Raw genomic sequence first — 12,369 nt, 5'->3', positions numbered from 1 at the left:
CTAAACAACCTTCCCACCAACTTGGAGATGATGGTGGAAGCTGTTTTGGTGGTATAAGACGAGGAGAGGCAGGTGGTGGCAGCCACTGGCGCAGGGAAAGTGACCTCCACTTCAGGAATGGCTGAGATGTTCCAAGGTATTTGGATGACAGCCTCGTAATTTTTCTCGATTGATGGTACTTTCCCAATTAATCTTCATCTCCTCTTCCTCCCACTCGTGTGCCCTCGTTCTCCCAGCCTCTCCCCTCCCCTGCTCCTGTTCCCTTTCGTTACACAAGGTCGTGGGTCTAACGCATCTCTTCTCTCCTCTCCTCTGGTGAGTTTGTTGTTTTTCTAACGCAAGATTCGTGTATCTCAACAACACATTTTCATCTTTTTTATTGACTTCCTTTATCAAACTGACTATGAAGCTTCCTCGGATAATAATAACTTTTCTCTATGAAGTCTTATTCATCGAACGATCTGCTTCACTTTTTTTTTTAAGAGCAGGGGTTTATAAAAACGTTGATGTGGATCAGTTACACAATACAGTTTACCTCTAGCTCTAAAAGACAGGTTTTTTTTTTGTTCATTTCCTCCAAAATTCGTGAATACTTTCCATTGTCTCGCGTTTTTCTCTTTCTTTGACCTCTCCATATTTCAATCAAGGCCCGGCCTTGATGTGGACTGGATTCTCCTAGACAAAAAACTTGCTCTTAACACAAGAGCGATTATGGTGTTCACTTCGCTTTTCTCATAAGAATGAATGAGACTGAATTATCATCAAAATCGCTATACAATGGAATACATAGGAATCCAGACGGCAACATGCCAGTGTCCGCTCGAGGATGTTTGTGATAGAAATATGTAACCCATACATCGGTGAGGTAAGAGCAGAAAGACATTCATATATAAAATAGAAAAAATTATCTCTTCTTGGAGCTGAGAAGGAGCAAATTATACAATCTACGCAACCACAGTATACACTTTTCCTGCAGCTTCGAGTCTATACACCCACGCAGGGCAAGGGAAACGGTTTACTCAGAGTGGGTCCTCAAACAGACGGTGTACTCCCATTCCATCGACTGACCGTCACCATAGGAGAGTCCTCACTCTCGATGAAGCCCCGTGCAGGCGGAGTCCAAGAAACAGACTCGTGAGAATCATGGAAAATCGTCATACAAGTCCGTTCAAACTCTTGGGGTCGGTTACGCGGAAGCAGCTGTTTACCGTACCGAGCAAACGCCAGCGTGTCTGTCCAACATCCTTCACGATATCCTCCAACATCCGTAGGATATCTGTTATCCTTGTCATTATTATCGCTTGCCAAGGACGACTTGTGCTTTTAAGGATCTGAGAGTCATCGTCAGTGTATTTTTTTTTTTATTTTTTGAAAGGCACTGTTTGTACGTCCGAGTACATATTTATTGATAGGCCATTACAAATTAACGTCATATTTTCGCGTAATGTGGTGTTAGTTATTATATATAAATGTCTAAACACTCGCCCCGGTGTCCTAGCTTCGTCCCTTCGAGGTATATCAACTGACTTATATTTCTCCCTTGTGTCTCCCCTGATGATGTGATTATTACACGAAAGTGCACTTGGGAACATCGTGTTTCATTTTTTTCTCAGTCGCTGTCTCCCGCGTTAGCGAAGTAGCGCAAGGAAACAGACGAAAGAATAGCCCAACACACGCATATACATAAACGCCTACACACGCACATACTTATACCTATACATTTCAACGTACACATACATATACATATATACGCATGTAATATTCATATTTGCTCCCTTCACCATTTTCTCATCGTAATTGCTTATTCCGGTTGGAAGTAAATTGTTATAATATACATGTCCATAAGGGACTGGAACCTCCAACGTAAAAAAAAATTCATTTGTTCCTGACGCTACGTTGCTAGGCGGGAATGGCAGCTGGGTCCAAAATATTATTATTATTATTATCATTAATAATATATTATTATTATTATTATAACTATTATTATTATCATTATTATTACTACACATGTGTCATTTATAGTAATTACCGTCTGGTATATCCAAATGGTCCGTGTATGTATACATACAAACACACAAATGAATAATGACAGATTTACAGTATGAAGACTATAAAATTTTTCATGTTTGTAGTGCACACACACACACACACACACACACACACACACACACACACACACACACACACACACACACATCCAAGTTTTGTGGGGGTTCTCTCTCTCTCTCTCTCTCTCTCTCTCTCTCTCTCTCTCTCTCTCTCTCTCTCTCTCTCTCTCTCTCTCTGTGTAGATTCCTGATGATGCCTCTGGGAAGGCGAAAACTTGATTGTAATAAAATGGATCATTTTGGACAACTGGCGTTTAAGCATCCACTTAATATTCCTTCCCAAGGCCCTCTCCAATTTACGGTACACTCCTCTGACTACACTTTATTGTGGTACTCTGCCACCAGTGAGAGGGAGGGCTCAGATGGTAGTGTATTGGCCCCAGTTAACTCAAAGGATCATCCCGTCCCGTACCCTTGGAGCAACCCAATAGGTAGTAAGTAGGCTGTTGACAGCAGCCGACCAGCCGTCCTGAGTGAGGGGCATTAAAGCGGTGCCCAGGACCATCTCACACTCTCCATGTCCGGATTGCGGTTAACTTCAGTCTTATGAACTGCCCGGGCTAGTCCTGCCATCTTCTTGTAAGGACCATACAATCATTCATACCTCACTTCTTTTCATCACATAGGTTCTCTTTCCATTCCCCTGTCGGCACAATCGTCTTTAGATATAATCATGATAGAATACCTAAGTCCCTGTGGCATCTTGGAATGCTAAGAATATTCGGATTCCTCCTGACTCTACCGCCAATGAGAGGGAGGGTTCAGATGTAGTATTACCAGCCCCTCCCACGACCTCTCCCTCTATGTTAGACCTTCCTCTTTTTCTATTCACTATACCAGCGTTCGTGATCTCTCTAGTAACCTCTCCATAGTTGAGTACCATTTATCTCTTGCCTCTCCTAATCCTACTTCTCTCTGAGACCCAGTTGTTTCATGATTTCCTCACAAGCCAAGTTTTTCATATGCAAGTATAATCTCCACTCACGATTGCAGTTCAGAGGTGGTGCCTGCTTGTTCCAACATCAACACACCTGTTGCATGCCTCGATTACCAGACTTTGATGCTATGTGGCTCCAGGTCTGCCTCCCAGCTACCACACTTTCCTTTTGTTTCTCCTACTGCTCTCCTGATTCTACGAATTTTATATCCTTCTTCAACTATCTTAACTTCTCCTATGATATTCTGGCATCTCACCCGGTAGCCGAGGTCCTCTACCAAGGGGATTTCAATGTTGTTACGAACACGTGTGTGTGTGTGTGTGTGTCCTCGTATATGCTGTGTTGCTATTTCTTATCAGGGCGAGGAGTGATGCCTGAGGCTGGCTCGAAGTTTCTGTCCACCCAGCATTTGGCGGGGTCAGCTGCGGGGGTATTTCACCACCGTATGTCATCGGTGCTGAGTTCGCAAGAAACCGAAGAGTGTAACCACGCCGAGACTCTGGGACCCTCCAACCAATAAGAATTGCTTATATTTCTATAGCCAATCAAAATGTAAGGTTGTATAGCAGCAAGGGTGAACGCTTGTCTTCTTGTACCCACTACACCCGCTGAGATTCGATTCCTCTCTCTCTAGCCCAGCGAGGTGGTTGGTGTCCCCTGCTTTAAACCTGTAAGCCTGTAAGCCCTGCTGTGCTATAAGCCCGTTACCCGAGTGTTGTGCTATAAGTGTTTACTGTGTTACATCAGGTTTAGATAAGTGTAACGATGAAGTTCATTGTGTCACGTCAGGTCTAACTAAGTGTCACAAGAAAGAGATCTCCTGGCTTGAAATCTTATCTGGAATGTTATCTCATGTTCAGTGTTAAACTCTCTTTCAGGTTAACATAATGATTCATGCTTGATTTATGTGCCTATCTTTGTACACTTGAATTCTTTCGTTATAAGTAGATTTAATGTAATGCTGGTCTTTAATTCAATCCCATAACTTTATTATTGTGTTATCCTGAGTTGTGCAACAACAAATCTATAACGTCCTTGCAAGAAAAGGATCAGTAGTATTTGTAACATATATGTTACTGGCGACCTGGCCTGAATAAGTGTTGAATTCGTAACATATGAATTGGCAACCTTGCCAGGATATTTCTTGCCTTAACGGAATCTCTTTCCTTTTCGTTAATCATGTCGTTGACCAGCAACGCTGACGTTGACCAGTTCTGTCGATCTGAGCCCTCTCACGAGTACATCAAATCTTTAACAAAGCATGAGTTGAAGCTTATTGCAAATAGGTTAAAATTGAATTATGACCGGAAAGCTAGTAAAGTACAGTTGGAGACCTTAGTCATAAATCATTTTGCTAGTGAACAGATAGTAGATGTTGCGCCTGATGTTGAAATTAGTGTCGACAATACCGCTCCATCAGTGACGTCGGCCGAAGCCTCGATCCCTCCCCATATCCCTAGTGATGATAATGTTGATCCCGAATACTGGCAAATCCAACTAGAGATAGCTAAGGTCAATGCACAAGCACAGGTGCAAGTACAGAAGGAGCAGACTGAACAAGCTAGGTTCCAGGCTGAACAAGCTCGGTTAGCTCTCGAACGTGAAAAACTTAGACTTAACGCTTCACCATCAGGACCAGTGTCGTTTCGGTTGGGAGACTTACATCTCGTACCTAAGTTCGATGAAGATAATGTAGCTTCCTTTTTCCTTAAATTTGAACAGACTGCCCGTGACTGTTCTTGGCCGAAGTCAGCCTGGGTGACAGTTTTGCGGCCCCTCCTTTTTGGCAAAGCTGAATCCACATACACCGCGTTGAACGATGACCAGTGTGGTGATTATGAGGTCGTTAAGCAGGCAGTGATAAATTCTTATCATTTAAGTCCGGAAGCAAACCGACTCAGATTTCGAGCTAAGCATAAGCGCCCTGATCAAACCTACCTAGATCACTTTTGTGAGAAGTACAAGTTAGGCGCGCAGTGGGTTCGCTGCGCGGGAGCTTATATCGATGCTGAATCGGTCCTGAAACTATTTGTGTTCGAGGAATGTAAGGACGGTCTACCCCGTGATGTACGGCAGTACGTAATAACTAAATCAGCGAAGGATTTTGAGGAGGCTGGGAAACTAGCAGATGAGTACATGTTAGATGTCAAACTTGACGCGGGCAGGCATTCAAAGGGCTACGACGGCAGAGGGAGGACCAGTGGTCATGTAATCCCACCTGAATCTGCTACCTTGCCGGTAACTCATAAAAGTCAGGGGAAATACTCCCAGAAAGTAAAGTTTTGCTCTCACTGTGGCAAGGCTGGGCACCAGGTGAGGGATTGCTGGGCTCGAGTGAAGAAATCCAGAGATTCTACCAAGAGTAGATCGGTGAATCTCGTCTCAACTTTAGGGCCACTTAGTAAAGTAGGTGAAAAATTCGTGTAATTAGTCAAGTAATTAGCATACTAATTTTATTATAATTAAACTTGGAAGTAATTAAAGGCATTAATAATGCGAATTGCTGTCATTTGACTAGAAATCCTTAATCATCATGTAAAATAACATCTATAACCAGATTTTCATTAAAATTTGAAGAAGTTGAAAATTGTGCAAAATATTTGGTAAGGCATACCTTGGATTTTTCTTGATTTTTTTCAAAAATCGATTTTCTTGAGAATTTCAGGATAGATGCTTTTAGGTATGCTCAATACGAATCTGAGGTCAAAACCCAAAAATTCGTGTAATTAGTCGAGTAATTAGCATACTAATTTTATCATTAATCTTGGGAGTAATTAAAGGCATTAATAATGCGAAATGCTGTCATTTGAATAGAAAAACTTAATCAGCATGTAAAATAACATCGATACCGAGATGTTCATTAAAATCTGAAGAAGTTCAATATCTGAGCAAAATATTTTTTTCAAAAATCGATTTTCTTGAGACTTGCAACATAGATGCTTTTAGGTATGCTCAATACGAATCTGTGGTCAAAACCCAAAAATTCGTGTAATTAGTCGAGTAATTAGCATAGTAATTTTATAATTAATCTTAGTAATTAAAGGCATTATGTGAAATGCTGTAATTTGACTAGAAATCCTTAGTCAGCATATAAAATAACATCTATAACCAGATTCTCATTAAAATCTGAAGAAGTTGAAAATCTGGGCAAAATATTTAGTAAGGCCTTGAATTTTTCTTGATTTTTTCTAAAATCGATTTTCTTGAGAATTTCAAGATAGATGCTTTTCGGTATACTGAATACGAATCTGTGATCAAAACCAAAAGATTCATGTAATTAGTCGAGTAATTAGCATACTAATTTTATTAGAATTAATCTTGGGAGTAATTAAAGTCATTAATAAAGCGAAATGCTGTCATTTGACTAGAAATCCTTAATCAGCATGTAAAATAACATCTATACCCAGATTTTCATTAAAATCTGAAGAAGTTGAAAATCTGAGCAAAATTTTTGGTAAGGCTATATATAGCCTTGGATTTTTCTTGATTTTTTTCAAAAATCGATTTTCTTGAGAATTTCAAGATAGATGCTTTTCGGTATGCTGAATACGAATCTGTGATCAAAACCAAAAAACTCGTGTAATCAGTCGAGTAATTAGCATACTAATTTTATTAGAATTAATCTTGGGAGTAATTAAAGTCATTAATAATGCGAAATGCTGTCATTTGAATAGAAATCCTAAATCAGCATGTAAAATAACATCGATACCGAGATTTTCATTAAAATCTGAAGAAGTTCAATATCTGAGCAAAATATTTGGATTTTTCTTGATTTTTTCCAAAAATCGATTTTCTTGAGAATTGCAACATAGATGCTTTTAGGTATGCTCAATACGAATCTGTGGTCAAAACCCAAAAATTCGTGTAATTAGTCGAGTAATTACCATAGTAATTATATAATTAATCTTAGTAATTAAAGGCATTAATTATGTGAAATGCTGTAATTTGACTAGAAATCCTTAATCAGCATATAAAGTAACATCTATAACCAGGTTCTCATTAAAATCTGAAGAAGTTGAAAATCTGGGCAAAATATTTTTCTTGATTTTTTCAAAAATCGATTTTTTTGAGAATTTCAGAATAGATGCTTTTAGGTATGCTGAATACGAATCTGTGGTCAAAACCCAAAAATTCGTGTAATTAGTCGAGTAATTAGCATACTAATTTTACTATGATTAATCTTGTGAGTAATTAAAGGTATTAATAATGCGAAATACTGTTATTTGAGTAGAAATCCTTAATCAGCATATAAAATAACATCTATAACCAGATTTTCATTAATATCTGAAGTAGTTGAAAATCCGAGCAAAATATTTGGTAAGGATTTTTCTTGATTTTTTTCAAAAATCGATTTTGTTGAGAATTCCAACATACATGCTTTTCAGTATGCTGAATACGAACCTGTGGTCAAAACCAAAAAATTCGTGTAATTAGTCGAGTAATTAGCATACTAATTTTATTATAATTATTCTTGGAAGTAATTAAAGGCATTAATAATGCGAAATGCTGTCATTTGACTAGAAATCCTTAATCAGCATGTAAAATAACATCTATAACCAGATTTTCATTAAAATCTGAAGAAGTTGAAAATCTGGGCAAAATATTTGGTAAGGCTATAGCCTTGGATTTTTCTTGATTTTTTTCAAAAATCGATTTTCTTGAGAATTTCAAGATAGATGCTTTTAGGTATGCTCAATACGAATCTGTGGTCAAAACCCAAAAATTCATGTAATTAGTCGAGTAATTAGCATACTAATTTTTATAATTAATCTTGGAGTAATTAAAGGCATTAATTATATGAAATGCTGTAATTTGACTAGAAATCCTTAATCAGCATATAAAATAACATCTATAACCAGATTCTCATTAAAATCTGAAGAAGTTGAAAATCTGGGCAAAATATTTGGTAAGGCTATAGCCTTGGATTTTTCTTGATTTTTTCAAAAATCGATTTTCTTGAGAATTTCAAGATAGATGCTTTTAGGTATGCTCAATACGAATCTGAGGTCAAAACCAAAAAATTCGTGTAATTAGTCGAGTAATTAGCATAATAATTTTATAATTAATCTTGGGAGTAATTAAAGGCATTAATAATGCGAAATGCTGTCATTTGACTAGAAATCCTTAATCAGTATGTAAAATAACATCTATAACCAGATTTTCATTAAAATCTGAAGAAGTTGAAAATCTGAGCAAAATATTTGGTAAGGCTATAGCCTTGGATTTTTCTTGATTTTTTCAAAAATCGATTTTCTTGAGAATTTCAACATAGATGCTTTTAGGTATGCTCAATACGAATCTGAGGTCAAAACCAAAAAATTCGTGTAATTAGTCGAGTAATTAGCATACTAATTTTATTATAATTATTCTTGGAAGTAATTAAAGGCATTAATATACGAAATGCTGTCATTTGACTAGAAATCCTTAATCAGCATGTAAAATAACATCTATACCCAGATTTTCATTAAAATCTGAAGAAGTTGAAAATCTGAGCAAAATTTTTGTTAAGCTATAGCCTTGGATTTTTCTTGACTTTTTTCAAAAATCGATTTTCTTGAGAATTTCAGGATAGATGCTTTTAGGTATGCTCAATACGAATCTGAGGTCAAAACCCAAAAATTCGTGTAATTAGTCGAGTAATTAGCATACTAATTTTATAATTAATCTTGGGAGTAATTAAAGGCATTAATAATGCGAAATGCTGTCATTTGAATAGAAATCCTAAATCAGCATGTAAAATAACATCTATACCCAGATTTTCATTAAAATCTGAAGAAGTTAAATATCTGAGCAAAATATTTGGTAAGGCTATAGCCTTGGATTTTTCTTGATTTTTTTCAAAAATCGATTTTCTTAAGAATTTCAAGATAGATGCTTTTCGGTATGCTGAATACGAATCTGTGATCAAAACCAAAAAATTCATGTCATTAGTCGAGTAATTAGCATACTGATTTTATTATAATTAATCTTGGGAGTAATTAAGGGCATTAATAATGCGAAATGCTGTCATTTGACTAGAAATCCTTAACCAGCATGTAAAACAACATCTATAACCAGATTTTCATTAAAATCTGATAAAGTTGAAAATCTGAGCAAAATTTTTGCCTTAGATTTTTCTTGATTTTTTTCAAAAATCGATTTTCTTGAGAATTTCAGGATAGATGCTTTCAGGTATGTTCAATACGAATCTGTGGTCAAAACCCAAAAATTCCTGTAATTAGTCGAGTAATTAGCATAGAAATCTTATAACTAATCTTAGTAATTAAAGGCATCAATTATGTGAAATGCTGTAATTTGACTAGAAATCCTTAATCAGCATATGAAATAACATCTATAACCAGATTCTCATTAAAATCTGAAGAAGTTGAAAATCTGGGCAAAATATTTAGTAAGGCCTTGGAATTTTCTTGATTTTTTTCAAAAATCGATTTTCTTGAGAATTTCAGGATAGATGCTTTTTGGTATGCTCAATACGAATCTAAGGTCAAAACCAAAAAATTCGTGTAATTAGTCGAGTAATTAGCATACTAATTTTATAATTAGTCTTGGGAGAATTAAAGGCATTAATAATGCGAAATGCTGTCATTTGAAAAGAAATCCTAAATCAGCATGTAAAATAACATCTATACCCAGATTTTCATTAAATTCTGAAGAAATTAATATCTGAGCAAAATATTTGGTAAGGCTATAGCCTTTGATTTTTGTAGATTTTTTTTTCAAAAATCGATTTTCTTGAGAATTTCAAGATAGGTGCTTTTAGGTATGCTCAATACGAATCTGAGGTCAAAACCAAAAAATTCGTGTAATTAGTCGAGTAATTAGCACACTAATTTTATTAGAATTAATCTTATGAGTAATTAAAGGCATTAATAATGCGAAATGCTGTCATTTGAATAGAAATCCAAAATCAGCATGTAAAATAACATCTATACCCAGATTTCATTAAAATCTGAAGAAGTTCAATATCTGAGCAAAATATTTGGTAAGGCTAGAGCCTTGGTTTTTTCTTGATTTTTTTCAAAAATCGATTTTCTTGAGAATTGCAACATAGATGCTTTTAGGTATGCTCAATACGAATCTGTGGTCAAAACCAAAAAATTCGTGTAATTAGTCGAGTAATTAGCATACTAATTTTATAATTAATCTTGAGTAATTAAAGGCATTAATAATGCGAAATGCTGTCATTTGACTAGAAATCCTTAATCAGTATGTAAAATAACATCTATAACCAGATTTTCATTAAAATCTGAAGAAGTTGAAAATCTTGGCAAAATAGTTAGGCTATAGCCTTGGATTTTTCTTTTTTTCAAAAATCGATTTTCTTGTGAATTTCAAGTTAGATGCTTTTCGGTATGCTGAATCCGAATCTGTGATCAAAACCAAAAAATTCATGTAATTAGTCGAGTAATTAGCATACTGATTTTATTATAATTAATCTTGGGAGTAATTAAGGGCATTAATAATGCGAAATGCTGTCATTTGACTAGAAATCCTTAACCAGCATGTAAAACAACATCTATAACCAGATTTTCATTAAAATCTGATAAAGTTGAAAATCTGAGCAAAATTTTTGGTAAGGCTATAGCCTAGGATTTTTCTTGATTTTTTTCAAAAATCGATTTTCTTGAGAATTTCAGGATAGATGCTTTCAGGTATGTTCAATACGAATCTGTGGTCAAAACCCAAAAATTCGTGTAATTAGTCGAGTAATTAGCATAGTGATTTTATAATTAATCTTAGTAATTAAAGGCATTAATTATGTGAAATGCTGTAATTTGACTAGAAATCCTTAATCAGCATATGAAATAACATCTATAACCAGATTCTCATTAAAATCTGAAGAAGTTGAAAATCTGGGCAAAATATTTTGTAAGGCTATAGCCTTGGAATTTTCTTGATTTTTTTCAAAAATCGATTTTCTTGAGAATTTCAAGATAGATGCTTTTAGGTATGCTCAATACGAATCTGAGGTCAAAACCAAAAAATTCGTGTAATTAGTCGAGTAATTAGCATAATAATTTTAGAATTAATCTTATGAGTAATTAAAGGCATTAATAATGCGAATTGCTGTCATTTGACTAGAAATCCTTAATCAGCATGTAAAATAACATTTATAACCAGATTTTCATTAAAATTTGAAGAAGTTGAAAATCCGAGCAAAATATTTGGTAAGGCTATAGCCTTGGATTTTTCTTGATTTTTTTCAAAAATCGATTTTCTTGAGAATTTCAAGATAGATGCTTTTGGGTATGCTGAATACGAATCTGTGATCAAAACCAAAAAATTCATGTAATTAGTCGAGTAATTAGCATACTGATTTTATTATAATTAATCTTGGAGTAATTAAGGGCATTAATAATGCGAAATGCTGTCATTTGACTAGAAATCCTTAACCAGCATGTAAAACAACATCTATAACCAGATTCTCATTAAAATCTGAAGTTGAAAATCCGAGCAAAATATTTGGTAAGGGTATAGCCTTGGATTTTTCTTGATTTTTTTCAAAAATCGATTTTCTTGAGAATTTCAGGATAGATGCTTTTAGGAATGGTCAATATCAATCTGAGGTCAAAACCAAAAAACTCGTGTAATTAGTCGAGTAATTAGGATACTAATTTTATGATTAATCTTGGGAGTAATTAAAGGCATTAATAATGCGAAATGCTGTCATTTGAATAGAAATCATAAATCAGCATGTAAAATAACATCGACACCGAGATTTACATTAAAATCTAAAGAAATTCAATATCTGAGCAAAATATTTGGTAAGGATATAGCTTTGGATTTTTCTTGATTTTTTTCAAAAATCGATTTTCTTGAGAATTTCAGGATAGAAGCTTTTTGGTATGCTCAATACGAATCTGAGGTCAAAACCAAAAAATTCGTGTAATTAGTAGAGTAATTAGCATAAATTTATAATTAATCTTGGGAGCAATTAAAGGTATTAATAATGCGAAATGCTGTCATTTCAATAGAAATCCTAAATCAGCATGTAAAATAACATCTATACCCTGATTTTCATTAAAATGTGAAGAAGTTAAATATCTGAGCAAAATATTTGGTAAGGCTATAGCCTTGGATTTTTCTTGACTTTTTTGAAAAATCGATTTTCTTGAGAATTGCAACATAGATGCTTTTCGCTATGCTGAATACGAATCTGTGATCAAAACCCAAAAATTCGTGTAATTAGTCGAGTAATTAGCATACTAATTTTATTAGAATTAATCTTGGAGTAATTAAAGGCATTAATAATACGAAATGCTGTCATTTGACTAGAAATCCTTAATCAGCATGTAAAATAACATCTATACCCAGATTTCCAT

This window comes from Panulirus ornatus, chromosome 9 (genome assembly GCF_036320965.1).
Source record: "Panulirus ornatus isolate Po-2019 chromosome 9, ASM3632096v1, whole genome shotgun sequence".
Classification (NCBI taxonomy): Eukaryota; Metazoa; Arthropoda; class Malacostraca; order Decapoda; family Palinuridae; genus Panulirus; species Panulirus ornatus.
Note: the sequence above shows the minus strand (reverse complement) of the source record.